The 23,231-nt window shown below is 39.7% G+C and overlaps 1 protein-coding gene across 4 annotated transcripts in view; it reads left to right on the top strand.

The window, feature by feature from the left end:
- Positions 1-16,427, top strand: part of DDX10 (DEAD-box helicase 10) — a 653,321-nt gene extending 636,894 nt beyond the window's left edge. Inside the window, exons 25-26 of one of the 4 annotated variants that reach the window (XR_009546788.1) lie at positions 14,700-14,747; positions 15,103-16,427. The gene's annotated coding sequence lies outside the window, so the exon portion shown is untranslated. Of the gene's footprint in view, positions 1-14,645; positions 14,748-15,102 lie in introns of all 4 variants that reach the window. The other 3 variants (XR_009546786.1, XR_009546787.1, XR_009546789.1) reach the window with 3 other exon arrangements.
- Positions 16,428-23,231: the final 6,804 nt, after the last annotated feature.

Here is a 23,231-nt window from a genome sequence, read left to right as displayed (position 1 = left end):
TGCAGAACTGTTTCACCACTCCTAAAGCTTCCCCCTGCAGGTGGAGACCAGGGGCTAGAACCAGGGTGCATCACCACCTGGCCCCAGACATATGAATTTCTTTCTTACACCAGAACACTGCACAGTTCTGGCTTATGGTGGTGTGGGGGGACTGAACCTGGGACTTTGGAGCCTCAGGCATGAGAGTCTTTTTGCATAACCATTATGCTATCTACCCCCACCCTAACATATGAATTTCGAAAAGACTGCTTTCCTCTGAGAATTTAGGTACTTTTCTCTTTATTTGCATGTGTCAGTGCTTTTTTGAAAACTTTAGGTGAAACATTGTGTCTGCTCTAGATTCTGTATTATATATCACACAATTATAATTTCTGGTGATCTTCCCGTCTGCTCAAAAACCATCCTTTATTTAAAAATTCCTTTTTTGCAAGTGATTTTAACTAAGACAAAAAAAAACACCCTGGATTTACACTGCACCTGGTTGAACACACATGTTAAAATGTGCTTTTTACTAATCAGTTCTTGGAAGACCAACTTTAAGTAGGGCACAGTGTAAACATCTCTCTCAAGAGGGTAAATCTTAAAGAGAATAAAAGAAATATTAGACACACGGGAATAGAAATAGGATTAATGAGATGAGGAACAAATCCAAAAACATCAAATGAAATAAATATTCCTATCAGAATAATATATCAGTTTGAGTTACTCTTTTTTATGTTGCCAAGGTTATTGCTGGGGCTTTATTGTCTGTATGATTCCATGGATCCTAGCAGGATTTTTTTCAAGATAGAGGTTGAGGGAAAGGCAAAGAAAAGACACTGTTCCCACTGGGGCTCTGTGTTGGCTGTATGAATCCACCACTCATGATGACCATTTTTTTTTTTTTGGCAAAACTTTTTAGATGACCACTAGATATCCAAATAGACGTATCAAGTGAGTCACAAGGTGTAAGAGTAGCTGACATAACAGACTTTTATACCTGAGGTCCTTGTTCAATCCCTAGCGCTAGCAAAAGCTAGAGCTGAGCAGTGCTGCAGTCAAGAAAAACATCTAGGGGCCAGGTAGTGGCACCCCAGTATGCACCTACAGGAGAAAGCTTTGCTGCAGGTATCTTTCCTTTTCTATTAAATAAATAAATTTTAAAATAAGACATATCTAGGCTAAGTGTGTGTGTGTATACTAGCAATTAATCAGTACATGTATTAAATTTAAACCCTCAAAATTGATGAGAGCGTGGCCAAAGAAAATCAATGAAGACTGTCTTGGAACAATACCGTATTTACACCCAGTATCTCTGCAGCATCCACACAGAAATAGTATCTGGTAAATGAATCCATTTCTTACCATAAGAATTGCCAATTTTTTTAGAAAAATATTAAATATTTTATTTACTAAATTATGCTAACAACCTTTGGGGAGCAGAAAACTTCAACTACTTACATTTCATCATATTTCTGACAATATACTTTCCTCACTCTGTATAATATGTGTAGGTCCTATTTTGTTTAACTTGGAGCAAAAGCATAACTGTACAGTTATATGGCTTGCTTTTCCCTTACTGCGGTTTATATATCCAGCCGCTCAAACCATCGTTGTAGGAATTTGAGAGTTATGGGTCACTATAATTTGGAAAGGGTGGGGCCAAGTGGCGGTAGGCATGTTACAATGCACAAGGACCTGGGTTTGAGCCCCATCTCCACCGGCAGAGGGAAAGTAGTGCCACTGCTGTCTCTATCTCCCCCTACCTTTTTGATTTTTGATGGTTTCTATCCAATAAATAAAAAAATGGGCTGCATAAAAAAATGAGCTCCAGAAATGGTGCTCCTACTCAAATCACTGTACCATACAGAACCTAGTATTTGTGGAAGACCCTTGGGTGATGGCTATGTTAATACGGCTCCAGCCTATAGCACAACCTCTAAATTTCCATGGTCTGAAAACAATATATTCACGAATACTGAATCACCTTTAAAATTCATTCTTGGCAGCCAGGCAGTAGCAAAGCAGGTTCAGCACACATGGCAAAAAGCATACAGACCAGTATAAGTCACTGCCTCCCTACCCTCAAAATAAAATTAAAAAATTCTATTCACATTTATGATTTCATTACTTTGAATTTCAAGAAACTCAGTGTAATTTTCTCTACAATATGTCTACCTTTCCTTCCTTTGTACTTCTGATTTTCAAATGATATTTTGTCAAGTAAAAAATATGTGTTAGTGTGAATTTTTCAGCTTTTTAAGAAAATAAGCAGGGACATGTGCGCAGGGTGCAAGTCGCTTACAGACAAGAAAAGCAGACATAATTACAAAATAAGCATTTTTAGGGCAAAGTAAGAAAACTTGAGAAAGGTATATTTCAAATACAAGGAAACTAATAAAGAAGGAATGTACCAACATTACTGAATACCAAGTTGTGGGGCGTGAGCCTCCATTATTACTATTATTTTTTTCCCTCCAGGGTTATTGCTGGGCTCGGTGCCTGCACCATGAATCTACTGATCCCGGAGGCCATTTTTTCCCTTTTTGTTGCCCTTGTTGTTGTAGCTTCGTTGTGGTTATTATTATTGCCATTGTTGATGTTGTTCATTGTTGGATAGGACAGAGAGAAATGGAGAGAAAGATAGACACCTGCAGACCTGCTTCACCGCCCGTGAAGCGACTCCCCTGCAGGTGGGGAGCCGGGGGCTCGAACTGGGATCCTTATGCTTTGCGCCACATGCGCTTAACCCACTGCGCCACCGCCCGACCCCCTGTTATTTAATAAAGACTTGTGAGCTGTTAGAACATATTAGCTACCATTATGGGGACTGGGGATACCAGAGTGAACTCGGTTAGCCAGCATTCAAAAAGTCGTTTGGGGGAACTTCTTTCTCTAGTCTTAGTAAGATTTTGTGTAAGATAGATATTAACTAAGCATTGGATGTTAGGTATTTACTATCCACTGGAATTTTTAAAAGTTCTGAAGGTGCTTAAATTAACCACCACAACAAACAATACTCAATACTGCCTATTTGGGAGTCGGGCTGTAGCGCAGCGGGTTAAGCGCAGGTGGCGCAAAGCACAAGGACCGGCATAAGGATCCCGGTTCGAACCCCGGCTCCCCACCTGCAGGGGAGTCGCTTCACAGGAGGTAAAGCAGGTCTGCAGGTGTCTATCTTTCTCTCCTCCTCTCTGTCCTATCCAACAACGACGACAACAACAATAATAACTACAAGAATAAAACAACAAGGGGAACAAAAGGGAATAAATACATAAAATTTAAAAAAATACTGCCTATTTGTCTTTTTATCTGTAATTGTGAACTAGCCTTCTACTTTAAGACCAATCCTTCCTCTTGCATGGTAAGTCTCAGACTTCCTGACATATTTGTGGTAATTCATCTTTTTTCTTTTTCATAAAATGGAGATATTGACAAGATCAAAAGATAAGAGGGGTACAACTCCACACAATTCCCACCACCAGAACTCCGTATCCCATTCCCTCTGAGAGTATGGACCCAGGATCATTATGGGATGAAGATGGTGGAAGGTCTTCTAATTCATTTTTTCTTAACAATCATTATTATAATAATCACTATCTCTATTTGAGCATAATCTCTTGAGAGACTGTTCATTCTAGTATATGAAATAGTCTCTTTTACCCAAATCTCTTTTCTACCCACTACTCCATTTCTGTTTTCTCTTATAGCAAACATTTATAAATTTTTGCCTATATTTGCTATATCTAATTTCTCTTCCATTTTCCTTTGAAACCACTACTTTTAGGCTTACCTCTTATTATGGCTATAGTGTACATCTAGCTGCATCTCTCAGCCAGTCTGCAAAATATCCTCACTCCCCAGACCCTTTTCTACCACCATGTACCAGGACCCCAAGCCTCTCCGTGCCCACCTTCCCTAGAGTCCTTTGCTTTAGTGCAGTACACCATCCATGTCGTCTTATTCTTAAACGATTTTCTCTCATGAGAAAATCTCTCATGAGAGAGAGAGACCATTATTATCCTGACTCCATATTTTTTTTTTCTTGAGGTGAGACTTTACTCCTTAATTCCCAATAATTTGTCCAGGCACTTGCTTGTGCATATTAGATATCTATTTGTCATTCTACATTGTCTAAACAAAGCTCAGTTCTTCATCTTTCCCTTGCTATTTCCCAGCTAAGCTCTTCTTCCATAAACATTTATATAATTTTTCTGGCACAAAATCTAGGGGCTATGCTTCAGATTCAATCCTCAGAAGAAATTGATATTTGTTTCCCCCTATTTGGGAGGGGGAAGGAGCATGATAGTGGACATAAGTTGGGTGTGAGTGTTTCTGCAGATATATAGATGAGAAATTGTACCCATGTGTCAACAACTGTACCATAAACCATTTATTTCCTAATAAAGTGGGATGAAAAAAATCAGAACTATAGAGTTATATTCATTGGATACATGCATAACAAGTTAAAATAAATGTTTTGGTATGAAAGCAAAAAAAAAAAAAAAGTTTTTCTTTAGCCTGCCATGCTCACCCTCCAGACAAGTATGTTGTAGATTCTGCTATCTTTAAACCTTTGCCCAAGTCATTTCTCAGCAGCTCCAGCCTTACCTGCCTCCTCCTCACTTCCTCCTCACACTTGATCGTCCATTCCTGACTTATTCTCCTAGAGCATTCATGGTCTTACCACCCCCCCTTTTTTTACACATATCTGTGAACCCTTATAGCAAATTAACTTCAGAATTTTTTTGTTCACTATTATATTATATTCATTATTGGATACATAGTGTCTAGCATATGGAAATGATCAATAAAATTGCTGAATAACAGAACACGTCTCTAACTAAGTTCTTATATTTGGATTTCAATGAATGGTTGTTGCATTTTTAAGATGAAAAAGCATAGCTGAGTATATTGAGTACAGAGTATATGAAAGCTAAGGTCTAAAGGACAAGTGGCCTGCTGTAATCACACAAATAGAAAAGACGTATCTTTGTAACTACACAACATTTAAATTTCATTAAGATGAAAGCAGAACATGATAAAACTTTGGCTTGAAAATAGCTTAGAACAGTTAAGGCCAGGAATACTATATTTCTTATATTCATTCTGTAAATATCTATTTAATAACCTGTTCTTTGAATATAATATTGAACAAGACAAACAAGATTCCTTTTCATATTAGACTGTCGAGACAAGCTATTACAAAAAAAATATGACATGGAACAGAAGGGCACTCTACAAATTTACAGCAGGTACTCGCCCTCACCTGGAAAAATTTTTATTAGATGAAATTTTTAAGGTGGTGACTAAGTTCACATGCTACATATAAGGTATAGGGACCCAGGCTCAAGGCCCTGGTCCCCAACTGCAGGGGAAAAACTTGCAAGTGATGAAGCAGTACTGCAGGTATATTTCTCTCTCCCCCACTTCTCTCTGAATCCATCCAATAAATAAGTTTCGAAAGAAAAGATAGAAAAATACTCTAAAAAACACATTAGTGAAATAAGGAAGAACATGAAAGACCAGCTGGTTCACTCATATATAGAATATACAGAATTGAAACACATGGACTTGCATTAAAAAAGAGCTGCCTCTAAGATGTTAGTAGAACTTTGATGCTTGTGTGAGGGGCTATATGCTGGGGAAGCATAGAACTTTGGTGGCGGGAGTGGAATATACCCCTGCTATGTATTCAGTTTCCATTATAACAAAAACTTGCACCTTATTTGATCTAAGGTAGGATTTTTTTTTTTTTTAACCTGAGTGCCCAGTGTTTTGAGAGCTACAGCAGTGTTTGATTCCTATGAGTGAAACTGTATAGGGGATGAGGTCAGGAGATAAATGGTAGAAAATTTTTTCTGACAGAAACCTTATAGTAGAATCTGTGAATCAGCTATCAGATCCTCCCTGGTACCGCTGGCAGCTTTAAGAGGTCAAAATCTCCATGTCTCACATGCCGGGGCAACGTATGCTGCTAAAACAGCTTTCAGAGTCCTATGTGCAGTAAAGGAAAGGGAACCAATATCTCTGACCTCCTCCCAGTCTGGATCAGGGAATGAGAAAGTGTCAAATCTACGATCCAAATAATTAAATAATTGGGCAAAAGATGCAAATTCATGGCAAAGTTTGCCAGATCCGCTATGAATGTGTTCAGCATTCCATTTCAGGCCACTACCAGAACGGCTCAAAGCTCCTTGCTATAGATTGTTTTCATTTCCCTCCTCCCCTCAAACCCCATGGGAGCTGGACTCCTGCAAACCTGGAGGATGAGTATCATCCAAAAAGCCATCATGTAAAATTCTAGACTTGCTGAATAACCTGCTCATTTCAAAGTATCCGATAAAACAAGATCTTTTCCCCCTTTCCTATCTGCCTCAGCAGCACTTTAAATTGCTTATTTGATCAGTTATGCTTTCAGAATATTAATGAGGGCTAACACACTCGTCCATAAAATTGCAGCTATATGTTAAAATCTGGTGTCATCTGTACTTTGGAGCTTGAACCACTAGTAAAGGAAACAGAGTCAAGGTGATTTTCAGATCATTTCAACAGGATAACGAATGTGAGAGAACAAGAATGTCTATCTTGGACTGCTTTCCATTTCAGAGTTGATGAGGACACTGTCCTGCTGGCAGCAGAGATAGAAGGGTGTCAAGGCGGCAGATTATGATGCGGCCTAGCTGCTGAATTTTTCATCTGTACCATATACAAAGAAGGATGAGAAACATTTCCTGTGCATTTCAAAGATGCATACATGAGAAGAGACTGAACGGGGAAGTCAACACAATTAAATTTTAGTCTAAAATATTACTGTATCTGAGGCATTTCTGTCTAGGATTTCTTGCTTCTAGTTTCCTATTTTACTCAACCTAGTAAAGCTCTGATTTCATTTGGGAACAAGTCACTGAAGAAGGGCATCTGAGGTCCATTATAGCTCTCTCTGTAATTACATTACAGCTTCTAAGCTAAATGTGATCCCAGTATTTTAGTGTGGTGGTGATTAACCTGGGGAGGTTATCTTTTATTTATTTATTTATTTATTTATTTATTTATTTATTTATTTATTCCCTTTTGTTGCCCTTGTTGTTGTAGTTATTATTGTTGTCCTTGTTGGATAGAACAGAGAAATGGAGAGGAGAGGAAGACAGAGAGGGAGAGAGATAGACACCTGCAGACCTGCTTCACCTCCTGTGAAGCAACCCCCTGCAGGGGGGGAGCCGGGGCCTCAAACTGGGATCCTGTTAAGTGTTAGTTTAATTCCACTGTGGTCTGAGAAGATGGAGAAGTTTCTCTATCTAAAATGCTAACATGGGCCTGGGGCACCACATAGGACAGAATTCTACAATATTCCCACATACACCAAGATAAGGTAACACCAAAGTGCATCCACTTAATCTCTACTCTGTACAAGACAGACAAAAACATACTAATAAATGAGTTACTAATGGGCACACTAAAAAGCTTCTATAATTACAACAAGCCGATCTCTTACTGAGAGCAGATATTTTCATATCACACATTTAACGGAACTAGTATCTCAGATAAGGAACTAATAAAACAAAATTCTATTAAAAGGACACAGAAGTATTAATTTTAAGGGGCATGTCTGTCACTATATTCATAAATCTTGTTCCCAGCAGCCAGAGTGGAAGCAACTTAATTGTCCATCAGCAGATGACTAAATAAAGTTATGGGATATATACTCCATGGAATACTACTCTGCAATTAAGAGGATTATACTGTGTCCTCAGATATGATTATGGCAAGTGAAGGAATGAGGCTAAAGACAAATATTGAATGGTTCATTCATATTTGGACTATAGAGAATTGAAACAACAAACAAAAGGGGAGAGTAGCCCAACTGTCTTAAGACTGTAAGAATTCTATGGTGGTGAGGGGGGTATGTGGCACACAGAACTTCATTGTGGGTGCAGTGTGCCTAATATCCCCGTACAAGCCCCTGGCTCCCCACCTGCATGAGGATCACAAGTGGTGAGGCAGTTCTGCAGGTGTCTTTTTCTCTCCCCCTGTCAATTTCTCTGTCATGTCCAGCAATAACAGCAATAGTGATAACAAGGGAAACTGCAGCAACAAAAGTGGAAAAAAATGGCCTCCAGGAGCAGTGGATTTATGGTGGAGGCACTGAGCCCCAGCAATGGCCCTGGAGGCAAAAGCTAACTAAATACATTTTTTTTAATTTAAGTGCTCATTAATGTGCTGTTGTGTCTATTTTCAATCACTTTTAGATTAGGTCAAATCTATTATTTACAGGTATGACCTTAACTAGGTACTTGAATTTCTATTCAGAAAAAAAGTGATAATGCCTAGCCCAAAGTGTGAGGATTTTAGTTTAGGATTAATAAGCCAGTTTACAGACTCCTTAGTGTGGTTCCATTTAGAAGTTAAAATGCCTCACCAGACTTCAGTAATGGTTGTGTTGTCTTTACTTCTTCCCTTATTAAAATCCTAGACATCCTTCAAAGCTTACCTCAAATATGACCTCTTCTTGGTTAAATATTCCCCTTTGCAATCGCTCAGCACAGTGTATGCTCCTTTGCTGAGCCTTATTTCACTCTGCCTATTATTAGGTATTTGTTCGCACATTTTATTGCTTTCTAGTAGATCTTAGAACTTTTCAAGGGGAGAGAGACCTGTCTCTTTATCTTTGGATTTTTCTCTTCTCACTGAGTACTTGCTGAGAAGGAGGTAACTCAAGATTATTTATTAAAACAGAATCAAATAAAAGACTTGCCTTCTCCCCGACAGAATGTCAAAACATATTTTGAAGAATAGCGTAAGTGAGATAGGCACTAGATGTCCTCCAATTCATTAGCAAGTTTGAAACTAACGGTCTGTATTGTCTCACATATGTGACCAGGAATATCTGTAGCCACCCAGGTTTTCTGAGGAAGTCATTCGACATGGATTCTGCCCAGCTCTGCTGATCACAAAGACATGCCACATGCCAGGTGCACTTAACCCGCTGTGCTACCGCCCGACCCCCACTACTTTTTTGTTGTTGATGGTTTATCTTTGAATTAAATAGAAGCATTTTGGGGCCAGGTGGTGGCACACCTGGTTAAGCACTCTCAAGGACCCAAGTTCAAGACCCTGGTCCCTACCTGCAGCAGGAAAGCTTCATGAGTAAAGTACAACTTCAGGCGACTCTCTCTCCTCTATAGCACCCTTCCTGCCCAATATCTTTGTTCGATCTCTTTGTCTCTATCCAATAATGAATACAAAAAAAATTTTTTTTGTCTTCTAAATCCTTTTAGGTTTCCTGCCATTTATGAGATAAAAGGCAGGCTGAGAACCTCACAAGAGGTTCCAAGAATTGAACCTAGGATCTCACACATGCTCTCTTGCTGAACTGCATCCTTGATCTCTAAGTAATTTCTCTTAACAAATAATGAAGATAGCATTTTGAGCTTGTCAAGAAATTCATGGTGATAGTACGACTACTTTCATTTTTATTTTTGCCTCCGGGGTTATTGCTGGGACTCAGTGCCTTCAATAATCCACTGCTCCTGGAGGCTGTTTTTCCCTTGTACTTCACGCCATGTGCGCTTAACCCTCTGCGCTACTGCCTGACCCCTAAGACTCTACTTAAAAGGAGCATAACTGTCTGGCTCTTATGCTGGCTTCCTTCTATTGCCTCCTGTAAGAACAGTCCAGCTTCATTTCCTATCTATAGACACACCTCTTTCCAAGACTCTACCAACTTGTCTTTGAGATAGTATTCAGCCTTTGATTTCACAAAACCAAACCTAGTATGTGCTAACAGAGATGGCTCCCTCCCTTCTAGCATTCCACAAAGACATACAAACAAATATAGCTACCCACATATACTTATGAAACCAAACCAGACTTATGAGTGAAATATAAAGAAATCTAGACACTGCCAGGTGTGCGTGTTTTCCTAGCAGGCTGCAAACTGGAGAGGTTGCGCCAAGTCATTGGGGCTTGGTGCCTCAATGTTGATTCCACAGCTCCTGGTGACCGCTTTTTTTATATAGCAACAGAGAAATAGGGAGGGGGAGAGCTAAAGAGAAAGAGAAACAAAGAGGAAATTGAACAGCTCATTCAAGAATTTATACGGAACTTTAAAAAAGCAAAAATAGCAAAAGCATTACTAAGGAAAAATGATGGGGTACGAAGGGATGGTTTGGTCTTTGTTGAGATATGGCCTGGGAAGAGAGGGCAAGAGTGAGATGGAGAAGGGAAAACATCTGAAAGGTGTGATTGGAAGCAGGAAGTGGGTCCTTGCAGGTTTTCCTGATTATGGATGGGTAGAAGCTAAGGTTACTAGAAACCTTCCCCAGGCATGGCTGATGGCTGTGGTTGAGTCACTGGATGTGAAGCTAGAGGCCTGTGATCCAATCCTTTAAGTTGGATGCCTCTCTCAGGTAAGTCCAAAGGTGAGTGGGAAGTGGGGAGGGCAGGGGAGGGGGGAGAGGAATCTTTTACTTTGCTGCAGTACACTAAACCCTGTCCAAGCTAAGGTTACTCCCCTTAACCTTAATAACCTTAGCTTGGACGGGGTTTAGTGCACTGCAGCAAAGTAAAAGATTCTCCTCTCCCTCCCTCCTCCCTCCCCTCCCCCGTCCCCTCCACCCCCCCCCCCCCAGTGACCTTTGGAATTGAACTATCAGTTGAGTGACAAGGGTGGAAACCAAATTTCCAGCAGTGTATAAGGTAATGATTTAGATTTCCAGAATGGACATTTACTGGCTAAGGAGGTCAGCACTTCCTGCCTACCTAATTTCTCATGGGGAATTTTGTGGTTCTGTTTCCTTATTTAACTTCTTGACATATTAATAAGAGCTAGTTATACTTAGCATTTGTAATCAGGCAGCTTCTGCATTTGGAAGATCTTTCCATAGGCACAATCCACCATCTCCTTATCAAGGTCTCCCCTTCCCCTTTCCTAGAGAGTGCACACACAACTCTTGCCCTCTTCTGTGCTCTTTGAATCTCTCATAGCTGAAGATGTGGAATGTTAGCAAGATCATGTCTTTGCTGGTGCACAGAGTTCATCGGATTTCAGGGGTTAATGAGATATCCTCAAAACTTATGCCCACTGTCAGAGAGCTGGTGGCTCCCTGTTTTCTAAGATGGACAAATAAATAGCATTTTTCAACCTTGCATACATTTCAGTCAGCCGTGGGCATTCAGCAAATGCAGCAGAAATCCGTCATTTCAGTCATGAGCTCCTTGCCTCTACCACCAAACTATGATGTTTCTAACCTCAAGGAAAATTGTGCATCTTCCTTCCTATTCTTTCCAGTCCAATTCCCATCTCCTCCAGAAATTCAAACACCATTTATTTCATCTCTCCAACATTTGCAATGATTCTTTTTCAATACTTCTCTGCAACTTGCAAAGCTATCAAGCCTCTACCCTAAGAAAAATGTCTTACTTGATCCTGCTCTACTCTCTTCACCGTATGCCCAGCTACCCAATCCTTCTTAGCCCTCTAGAGCTTTCTGGTATCCCTCACAGTATCCTGGATGTTTTCGTGTTCATTTCCTTCTGAGTCACATTTATAAAAACCTCTTCTATTTCTGTCATTGTTACTGGCAGTGCTGTGGACTTGAATATGTGTGATACTATTGCTTAATGGCTTTCTTTACCCCAGTTTTTTTTTTCTCGTTCTTTTGTCTGTAGAGAGGGACAGACAGAGACAGAGAAGAGAAACATCACGGCAACGCTCCACCGTCCATGGTGAACTATCTCAGTCTTCAGATCTGTTTTTCTTAATGCTGAGGCTGCCTTTATTTCTATTCTAGTCTTCATTTTACAAATTTTTCATGGAATTCTATCTACAATCTTATCAATGAATTATTTTTCTCTTTCAGTTGCTCATGAAACTTCCAAATTTATAGTCTCTTGCTGGGGCTTGGTGTTTGGTGCCTGCATTATAAGTCCACTGCTCCAGATGACCATCTTTTCCACTTTATTAGATAGGACAGGGAGAAATTGAGAGAGGAGGGGATAGTGAGAAAGACACCTGTAGACCTGTTTTGCCACTTGTGAAGTGTTCCCCCTACAGGTGGGGAGCCGGGGGCTTGAACCGGATCCTTGTGCTTAATCAGGCGTGCCAGTGCTCAGCCCCAATCTTTTCTGAGTGCTAGACTAGTGGTTTCCAGCAGTACTTTTTGTAGAGAAAGAGAAATTTTCCTGCACTTCATTCTGTAGCAGCCACTATTCATGTGTTGGATTTAATTTTCACTAATTCCCACTTTAGTAAACTCATGTAACCAGTGATGTCTGGATTTGACAACATAGGTCAAGACCTCATGATTTAAGTTTCCCGTTAAATATCTCCTTTTAACTTTTTCCCATGATATGTTCTAGACTCAATTCATTGCCTAAGCTACCAAACATTTTCTCTTCCTAAATTTATTTTCCTCAAATAGAATATAAACATTTACTAAAAAATTTTTAATTACCTTTATTTATTGGATAGAGACAAAGAGACACCTGCAGCACTGCTTCATCACTCGCAAAGCCCCCCCCCCACAGGTGGGGACTGGGGGCTCGAACCCAGGTTCTTGCACATTGTAGCATGTGCACCACCACCTGGTCCCTATTCCTTAGGGTTTTCGTTCTCTGGTCTGTGTCAGTAATCTAGATAGACTCTGTGTAGACCTAGATGCCATGATGTTGTAGTGGCAACTGCTAACCCTTCACTATTCTTGCTCCTCAAAGACTAACCAAATAGCTTACTTCCATCCCTCTCACTCACTGGTCATTTGAGGAGCAACTATATGAATGCAAGCCAGAAGCCAACACTCCACTTCTATTGAGCCACCAAGTTCTAGATGCTACCATGATTCCAAACTGACTTCCTTGGGCAGATGACTGACGTCACTTCTCCAGAACCCTGCCCCATTAGGAAAAGATAGAAACAGGTGGGAGTATGGATCCATCTGTCAAGCCCATGATTAGCAGAGAAGCAATTACAGAAGCCAGTCCTTCCACCTTATGCACCCCATGAAGATCTTTGGTCCATATTCCCAGAGGGATAAAGAATAGGAAGGCTTCCAGTAGAGGGGATGGGATACGGAGTTATGGTGATGGGAACTGTACCCTCTTATCCTAGTCTTGTCAATCATTATTAAATAATTAAAGTAACAAACCCTCCGAATTATCTTTGAGTGGTCTGTCAGGACTGAGAGCTCTTTCGCCATCCTACTAGCAGAGGTGATTTTTTTTGTTTTGTTTTATGCCTCCAGGGTTGTCGAGGTACCTACACTACACTATGAATACACTGGCTTTGGAGACTATTTTTTCATTTTTGTTGCCCTTGTTTTGTTATTGTTGGATAGGACAGAATGAAATTGAAAAAAGAGGAGGAGAGATAGACCCTTGCAGGTGGGGAGCTAGAACTCCAACCGGGATCCATACGCCAGTCCTTGCACCATGTGCACTTAACCCACTGTGCTACCGCCGGACCCCCCTTAGCAGAAGTTCTTAGGGTCTTTCCCACCCCTAAGCTACATTACAGAATTCAAAGAGTCCACAGAGCACAAAAACAAGAACGTTAAGAGAAACTAAGAATCTACCAACATGATGCTCATATCTCACCATTTACCTAAAGTTGTTTGAACTTCTTTTTCCTTTTAGTTAAGTCATGATTATTTTCTTGATTAACAATGAACAGAGTTGTTACTTTCCCTTTCCGGACAGTCATGAATATAAAGTCAGATCTCATGATGTGGATGGCAGAGGTAGTCTAAATAGCAAAAAGGCTGTCTTGAGTTAAATAAAACATCTGTGGACCACAAAAATGATACTCTCTTCTCTTGCCTGAATTACTTTAGTAATTTAATTAATTTCTGACCCCTAGTCTACTTTCCTTTCCTTCTCTCATTTCTCACTGTTTAAAAGAAATAAAGCCTTAAAATTTCAAATAGCATATTCTAATTCTCAGAGTCATATCCTCAGCCAAATGATGACCCTAGTTAGTACCATCTCTTTCACAAATTTAGTGATTTACTTAGCAAATCAAGGTTGATTCCCTTCTTCAGACCCAACTGACATGAGTGGTAAAGAGAGATACTCAGACATTAAAATATCTTATTAAATTAGATCAAAATGTTTAATTTCACATTTAGTTACTTTCTTAAGTAACACTGGCCAGTAAATGTACAATTCCAGGTTTCAGCTTTTTGTGAGACTCATCTATTTTGAATTTATCAAATGTCAGTGCTTACTGTACTCCCTCTATCTCTTTCAAAGGAAGCATTCCCCCAAACTAGGTGTGTTTCAGTAAGGAAAGTGTGGCAACCCTTTTTCTTCTGGCATTTCCTAGGTAAAATATGAATGACTTTAGAGAGGCTCAACTTAACTTGAACCATAACTAACCCTTATTCTTTCACAGTCATAGGAAGTAATAGGCAGAGGTACTTTGGGCAAGTATTGAGAGCCATCTAGAAACAGGGATGATGGGGGGGGGGTACATGTCACTTATCTTTAGTTTAATTTTTTTGTTTTTGAAAAGATATATAGATCTAGGTTCAATATACTTGTGTTGTATGTTTCATTTTGCATGAGGAGAATGAAAAGTGATGATTCTCTGGGCTGAAAATATTGTTTGGAAGGATTGTGTCAGAGTGGTCTCATACCTGTGTAATCTGAGCACATCAAAATAGTTACAGCCTTCAAAATATGTTACTTATCCTGGGACCTTTGTACTTGCTGTTTCCTCTCAGTGCTGTCACCTTTCTCCTGCTGGCAGACATCCTGCTTCTTATATTCAAGTATGTCTCGTATTTCTCATTTCTACAACACTGTGGACTCTTGATAATTAAAATCAAACAAAGATATTACCAAAGAATGATTGCACTAGATGCTGGGACCTATCTAGGTACGAGAGTTGTGAAGAGAAAAAGGGGTCTGAATTCAAAGAGACATTCTCTAGAAAGGACAGAGCTAAGATAACAATGTATTTCAGGTGCTACTATTGAAATGGAAAAAGTTAGGGAAGGAATTCTTACTTTGAAATGTGTGTGGGTTAAAGGAAAATCTCAAAGATTGAGGTGTTAGGAAGAAAAATAAAGCACAGAAAGAAAGTTGAAGGTGAATCAAGGTTTTTGTTTTTTGTTTTTCCACCAGGGTTGCAAAACGAAAGTAAAAGTAAACCAATAGGATTACATCAAGTTGAAAAGCTTCTGCACAAGAAAAGGAACCATCACCAAAACAGCAAGATACCCTACAGATGGGAGAAGATCATTATATGCCAAACATCAAAGGACTAATTCCAAACTATATAAAGAACTCACTAAACTTATCAGTAAATGAACAAAAATTAAAAAAATAGGGAGAAAACATGGACAGAATCTTCAGTAAAGATGAGATCCAGAAGGTTAACAGACTTAAAAAAAAAATGCTCTCGGGGGTCGGGCGGTGGCGCAATGGGTTAAGTGCACGTGGCGCAAAGCGCAGGGACCGACGTAAGGATCCCGGTTCGAGCCCCCAGCTCCCCACCTGCAGGGGAGTCACTTCACGGGCAGTGAAGCAGGTCTGCAGGTGTCTCTTTTTCTCTCCCCCTCTCTGTCTTCCCCTCCTCTCTCCATTTCTCTCTGTCCTATCCAACAACAAAGCAACGTCAACAATGGCAATAATAACCGCAACGAGGCTGCAACAAAAAGGGGGAAAAATGGCCTCCAGGAGCGGTGGATTCATGGTGCAGGCACCGAGCCCAGCAATAACCCTGGAGGGAAAAAAAAAAAATGCTCTCAGTCACTGATTACCAGAGGAATGCAAATAAAGGCAACAATGAGATACCTATGAGAATGTCATAGGACAGACACCACACGTATCGGGCTGTAGAGGGAAGGAACCCTTCACATTACTGGTGGAAAAGTAAATTTGTGTGACCATGTGGAAATAATCTGGAGATTTACCAGAACATTAGATATGGACCTACCCTATGACCTGGCAATTCCCCATCTAAGGATCTATCTAGAGATATACAGTTTGTGATAACACACATTAGGAAACAACCCAGATGCCCAAAGACAGATGCGTGGTGCTTAAGAAAATTGTGGTATATATAGACATACAACAGAACATTGTCCAGCTATTAAAAATGAGGAAATAACCCTTTGCCTCATCTTGGATGGATCTTGAAGAAATCATTTTAAGTGAGATAAGCCAAAAGAAGTATGAATATCAGATGGTCTCATTTATAGGTAGAGCTTAAGAAATAAGGAAAGAAATAGAAAACAAGGTAAAAATTGGACTGGATAATGGGACATTACAAGAGGAGAAAGGCAGGGGTGAAGAGGACCTTGGGGACTTTTTACAGGAGGTCAGAGAATAACAAGGTAGGAGTGGTGTACAGACACCATCATAACCTAGACATCATGGGGAGATGAGGAATTGTACCAGTGTGTCAACAACTGTACTGTAAACCATTATTCCCAAATAAAGTTATTTTTAAAAGAAGTTAGTGATAAATTTTAACCAAGACTATAATTTAAAGATAGATTTTATTTTATCCTGGGGAATTTTTTTTCATTTTCAAGAACCAATGGATTAAATGAAATTGATAACAAATATAGTGGTGGAAATCATACTGGATTCAGACTCAGGATGTCTAGGTTAAGGTCCTCAGTCTGCCACTTACTGGTCCTGGGCCTAGTGGCAAGTTGAGTCCTAGTTTCTTCATCTTTAAAGTGGTTCTAACAGGGATTGGGAAGTAGCATAACGGTAAGACTTTCATGCCTGAGGCTCCATATCCTGCACCATCATAGGATAGAGCTGAGCAGTGCTCTGGTCTTTCTATATCTCTCTAATTAAAATAAAATGAATAAAATATATTTTAAAAATGAATTTAATAGTGCTTGAGTATAATCCACTCATATAGTTTAAAGAAATAATAGCAATAATCATACTTCTTAAGGAGAAAAAATGAGAGAATATATGTTAAGACTTTACAACTGGGGCCGGGTGGGCGCACCTGGTTGAGCACACACATTACAGTGCACAAGGACCCAGGTTCAAGCCCTTGGTCCCCACCTGCAGGGGGAAAACTTCACGAGTGGTGAAGCAGGACTGCAGACGTCTCCATCTCCACCCAATAAATAAAGATAATAAAATTTAAAAAGACTTTATAAATTAAGAAAATAAAGATGGTCAACAGGCACATATGGGATGCAGGATGGAGGTTCTTCCAAATATTAAATAGAGGCTAGAGATAACTCACTTAATGGAATGTGCTGCTTATTATACAGAACACCCCAGAACCACTTGGGGGCATCAGGGGAAGCTCTGCAGATGAAGAAGCAATACTGTGATGTCTCTACCTTCTCCCTGAAAAAAAGAATGGAAATGCTAGGGCCTGGGAAGTTAGCTTATCTGGATAGTGCACCTGGCTTGGCCATGAACACAACTGAGACTCAAACCTGACACCCACCACACTAGGGTTAAGTGCAGTACTGTGGTATCTTTCCCTCTGTCTCTGTCTATCCTAAAATGTGAGCCTGTATGGACCCAGGATCATTATGCAGTGCAGAAGGTGGAAGGTCTGGCTTCTGTAATTGCTTTCCTACTGAGGGGCAGCATTGGCAGGTCGATCCATACTCCCAGCCTGTTTCTCTCTTTCCCTAGAGTCCATACCCCCAGAGGGATAAAGAATAGGAAAGCTTTCAAGGGAGGGGATTAGATACAGAGTTCTGGTGGTGAGAACTGTGTGGAATTTTACCCCCCCCCATCCTATGGCATTGTCAACATTTCCATCTTATAAATAAAAATTAAAAAGATAAATGCAAAGAAAATGAGCCTGTAGTGTTGAAGCCTTAGTGAAAAAGGAAAAAAATGATAATGTCAGTCTAGGAACAATGGAACCAAAATGCATACGACCCTAGTGCTCTAAGAAAATAAAAAATAGGTATTTCACATGACTGAGCAATCCCACTTCTGTATATTTACTTGAATATAAAAACATGAGCTTGAAAAAAAATACATACAACTTGTAATACACTGCAGTGTTATGTCCAACTGCCAAGAGTTAGAAGCACTCAACAGATAGATGAAAGGATAAAAACATGTGCTTTGTGTAAAATACAATAATGTATGTGTATTATAGAATACTACCAGCTATAGACAAGAGGAAATCCTTTCATTAGCAACAGCAGGACTGAGTCTGGAGGGTACCAGGCATCAGGGAAAGACAAATGCTACAGGATCTTACTAATATATGGTACCATAAAGAAACTAAACTTTTAGACTCTAAGACCAAATTAGTGCTTAGTGCAAGAGGTGGAGAGAAGTGGAAATCTGGGTAAAAAGGGTCAGTCTTGTGGTGAAGAATAAACTTGAACTTTTAGTGATAGACCTGTAGTGTACAAATATATAGATTGAGAATGACATATGGCATCCACATATTGAGATCTTGATTGATTTTCTAATTCATTTGCTTATTTTGCACAGACATTTCATTTAAATGTAAATCATTGTGTTAAGGATTTAAGGAGAATTTAATTAGAATTCTGGATTTTTTCTTTTAAATTATTTGTTGAATTTAATATTTCCCACCACATTATTGGATTCAGGATTGCAACTGATAACAGATAAATTGTTAGGATTTAATGGATGGAAGTTACCAGAGAGGGATTTAATAGAGTTTCCTTGAAATTTAAACATTTGCACCAAATACATTCCTTTTTTCTCTGATGGTTATCCTTTATAGGTTTATATGAAGGCCCAGTGTAGCCATACAGATCAAAATAATGGAGCCAAGCAAGTCCTAGACTCATATTCTGATTAAATTTATGAGGGTTTTTAAGGCTCAGATAATTTCCTTTGGAGCTAATGGTATGTTCTTGAAAATTAATACCCCTAGAATTGTAGGTTTTTCTCTAATATTGAGAAGAGGCAACCAAGAATTAGAACTGGCAGTTTTTCATTTTTACTGCTGCTGGGGCTCAGGGCCTACACTTCACCATTCCCAGTGGCAAATTTCCTCTTTGAATTTTGACAAAGGGTGTGAGAGGCAGGAAAATACAGGAAGAGAAAAAGAGGAGAGACACCTACAGCACTGGACTACCTCTTGTGAAACTTGCCCCCTGTAGGTGAGGACTAGAGGCTTGAACCTGGGTCTTTGTATATGGTAACATGTGTGCTCTACTAGGTATGCCACCACCCTAACATCTGCTTTTATCCAAAGAAACTCTAGCTCTCAGAGTCCAAGGGCTAGTCACCCAATCTATTGGCATGAGTTAGGAAAATAGGCCATCACTTCTTCCCTCACAGTTCTTTCTCTTTTCTTTCAAAATTTTTTATTATCTTTATTTTATTTGATAGAGACAGCCAGAAATCAAGAGGGAAGGGGGTGATAGGGAGAGACACACCTGCAACACTGCTTCACCACTTGCAAAGCTTTTCCCCTACAGGTGGGGACCAGGGGCTCGAACCCGGGTCCTTGCGCATTGTAATGAGTGCACTCAACCTGGTGCGCCACCACCTGGCCCCTTTCCCTCAGTTCTATGGAAAGGATTTACAGTTTGGAGTGCAGGGCTCGCAGTGTGCAGGGAGAATCCAGGTTGACTCCCAGTGCTGAGGAGAATAGTTACCCTGTGCCTAGAGGGACAAAGCTAGGAAGGAGACATTGTGTTTAATATGACTGTTGTTTCTCAGTGCTGTATGGGTCCTAGAATGATGAAAGTGATCCTTAGGGGACCACTACCCCTGAAGAAAGATGGGAAGGTTTAGGGTTGGAAGAGGACTCATCATCTTGTGTGTTAAAAATTATTTTTATATTGCTCATAAAAGATCTGCTCATTATAGAGAATATTTCTAACAATTAAGAGCACCTCCATTTTAATATTTTCTAACACAAACATATGACTCTCTATGATTATCTCTTTGGGAAAATTCCTAGAGATAGGGTTGTAGAGTAAAAAGCGTTTTAAGGTTTTTTATTCATATTGTTTAATCACTCTTTTGGCGTTGCTTCTAATTTACAACTGAATCTTCTTTGCAACTCCCCGCTACCAATTGTGTTAGTACCCGCTGATGCTGTATTAGATAAAGTAGTCAGCATGTTTTCAGTTGTTATTCAAAATAACAGTAGTAATAATTCAATCTGGCTTAATGAAAAAGAGCAATCGGTGACTTATGTAATCAAAGTGTCACAGTCACACTGTTTCCTGTATTGCTTTCACACTCAGATTTCCTTGTGGCTGCAAGATGGCTGCTAGCATCATGATTTTACATCTAGAGGAGAAAGAAGATTCAGTTGTTGACAAAAACCATTCTGATTGGTCATGTTAGGCTGAGGTCACAGAACACTGGGGTCACAGGGGTCTGGTCACCCTAATAAGCACTACTACTCAGGGAGCAGGTCTGGGAAAGTAAGAGGTCAAACCCACTCTGGCAAGACAGTAATTGTGTCCTATGTAAATTTAAACCCCTTGGAGGACCCCCCAACTCTTCATCTGCACTATTCCAGCCTTTAGGTCCATGATTGGTCAACAATTTGTTTCGCTTTGTATGTTAACTCTTTTCAACCACCAGGTTCCAGATGCTAGCAGGATGAGACCAGACTTCCCTGGACAGACAACCCCACCAATGTGCCTTGGAGCTCTGTCTCCCCAGACCCCTTTCTCCACTAGGGAAAGAGGCAGGCTGGGAGTATGGATCGACCTGTCAACGCCCATGTTCAGCGGGGAAGCAATTAGAGAAGCCAGACCTTCCACCTTCTGCGTCCCACAATGACCTTGGGTCCAAACTCCCAGAGAGTTAAAGAATAGAACAAGAAAGCTATCAGGGGAGGGGATGGGATACGAGGTCTGGTGTAGGAATTGTGTGAAGCTGTACCCCTCTTATCCTATGGTTTTGTCAATGTTTCCTTTTTATAAATAAATAAAAGAAGCAGAATAAGGCTTCTATGTGGAGGTAAACTCTAAAAATAAATAAATAAATAAATTTAAACCCTTAATGTCTGTTTATATTCTCAAAATAAAATGGGTCAAAATAGTATTCAATAATATTTAAAAATTAAAAATAGAAATGTAATAGAAGTTTAATAGATATTAAAGTATCTACTGGGCTTTTGTATGTCTTCAGTGAGCTTCAGACCATCCTCCCAATTAAACCCATTCCTTCACAGGTTCAAGAATTATATTTCAGAATTTGAACATGTAAAATTATGACTCTCACTCGGGTCAATATTATGTGGAGTCAATATTATGTGGAAATTTTTTAAATGGTATGCTGTCAGAATCCTACCTTTAAAGGTTCTGATTAAGTTCACATTTAGTATTTAATTCATGTTTCTAAATCTTTCCTGGAGATTAACCTTTCTTTAGGCCTACCTGTATCTCTCACATCAGAACCTAAGCTCTGCTTCTTTTATAGATTACTCTGAAATCCTACAAGATATTGTAAATAGTCCTAGTAAAGTGAAGCACTTATTCAAACATGGAAAAAAGCAGATCAAGATGAATATTCATGACCACTTAGTATACATAAGTCAAGCAATCAGCACTTCCTCCAGCAGGGTCAGTGCATCAGTGCTATACTTACTGGGATCATTACTGGCTCTTTCCTTTCTGGTTAAGAGCAAAGACAAAGATGTTCCGAAGAAATCTTGCCCAGCAACAGTGTATTTGTAAATAGGGAGCTAACCAGGAATGTGTTCCTGTTGAAAAGTAGAAAAATATTTACTTCTACCTGGTTGTTTATGGCACTGTAGCTGTAGCTATACTACAGAAACAAATGGTGTTGTGCCTAGCTTACTTAGTCCCACTCCTAAAGAGCCCAAGGAAATGTGATCAGGCATTTGGTTTAACAAATGACAGTGCGTCTATTAGGCAGCTACTCTGCAGGCATTCGCTCCTCCATGTTTGGGGAATAGCTAGGTACTTGTTATTCCCAGGATGTGTTGAGTCAGTGAAATCAAATGAGAAACTTTGTTCTTTCCAACGCTGTACTGGCAAATTGGTTGGCCTTTTTTTTTTTTTTTTTCTTCAAATCAGAAACACCTCACTGCTTCAAATCATCAATCAGGAGAAACTGCTTCATAAATGTTCCCTTTCTGGGCTATATAAGATGTGCCACCTCATTCACTGTTCAGCAGGGCTGTTAGGGCCTCTGAATACTAAAAGGAGAACTTGCATTCTACCCCAATGGCCTGGCATTGCCTCCAAGTGTTAATTTGATAGATTTCAAGTGTACAGCATTATACATCTATCACTGATTGATCACCTTCAATTGTCTCATTCAGTCTTCTGGTAGATGTATCCATAAACTGTTTGGTAATGTTTTATTTATCAAATTATAAAAATATTTAGCATTTTAAACACATAAACACCATCTGTGCTAAATGGTTCCAGATATCACCAGACAGAAATAACCAGCACTGAGGCATGATAGATTTGCTGGCACTCAATGCATACTTTGTCTTTAGGAAAATAAAATTGTTAGGCAGCTTGTTTTTAGAGGAAAAAAGACAAGTATAAGGCTTCTGGAAAGCCCTCCCTTGTGTAAGACAGAAGCTTGTTCTTTGTACATTTTAGCTCAAAGTTGTATGCCTGCTTGTCCAAAAGGTGTAATGGAGATGGCTAAAGGACTTTAGTTGAGTTTTTTCTCACTTCCATAATACAAAAATGCAGATTTTTGAAAAATATAATCAGTCCCTAAGGAGGTTGCTTCAGTCTTCACAATTTGCAAATGTAGCAAAATGCAGCAAACTGCAGTTTAGCAATGAGGGGAAAATCCCAACCCTCAAAGAGGCAACATAGTTTGTTTCTGTCTGAAATTCAAATGATAAAGCCTTGGGGGGAAATACAGGCTGAGACTTTTGTCTGGCAGACAAGAAGAAAGGCAATAGCCCAGGTGTTATTCAGCACAGTACTGCCTTGAAATGGAAGGCAGGAATAAATAACCTGCTCAAACAGGCCAGTGAATCGATCACCCAAGAACACTGCATGATCAGTCAAGCAATTATTGAGGCGCTTCTGCTCCCAACCTTGCTGTCTAGATAGATGTCTCCCATTCTCCTGCTGACCCTTGTCCTCCTTGAGGTAGGGAGGTCTCACAGAAAGAACCTTATGATCCCAAGAGAACTTGATACAAGTCTCTATCACAAACACACCATGTGACTTTGAGCACAGACTCGATTTTCCTAATGGCAAAATTGTCATAAATGAAAGAGCTAAAATAATAAAGGAAAGAAGAGATGGAGGGAAGGGAAGAGGGAATCAAGGAAGGATATGAGAAGAGAGGGACAATGTCAT

Source organism: Erinaceus europaeus, chromosome 20 (genome assembly GCF_950295315.1).
Source record: "Erinaceus europaeus chromosome 20, mEriEur2.1, whole genome shotgun sequence".
Lineage (NCBI taxonomy): Eukaryota > Metazoa > Chordata > Mammalia > Eulipotyphla > Erinaceidae > Erinaceus > Erinaceus europaeus.
The sequence above is the reverse complement of the archived record's forward strand: the minus strand, read 5'-3'. Positions and strand labels throughout refer to the sequence as shown.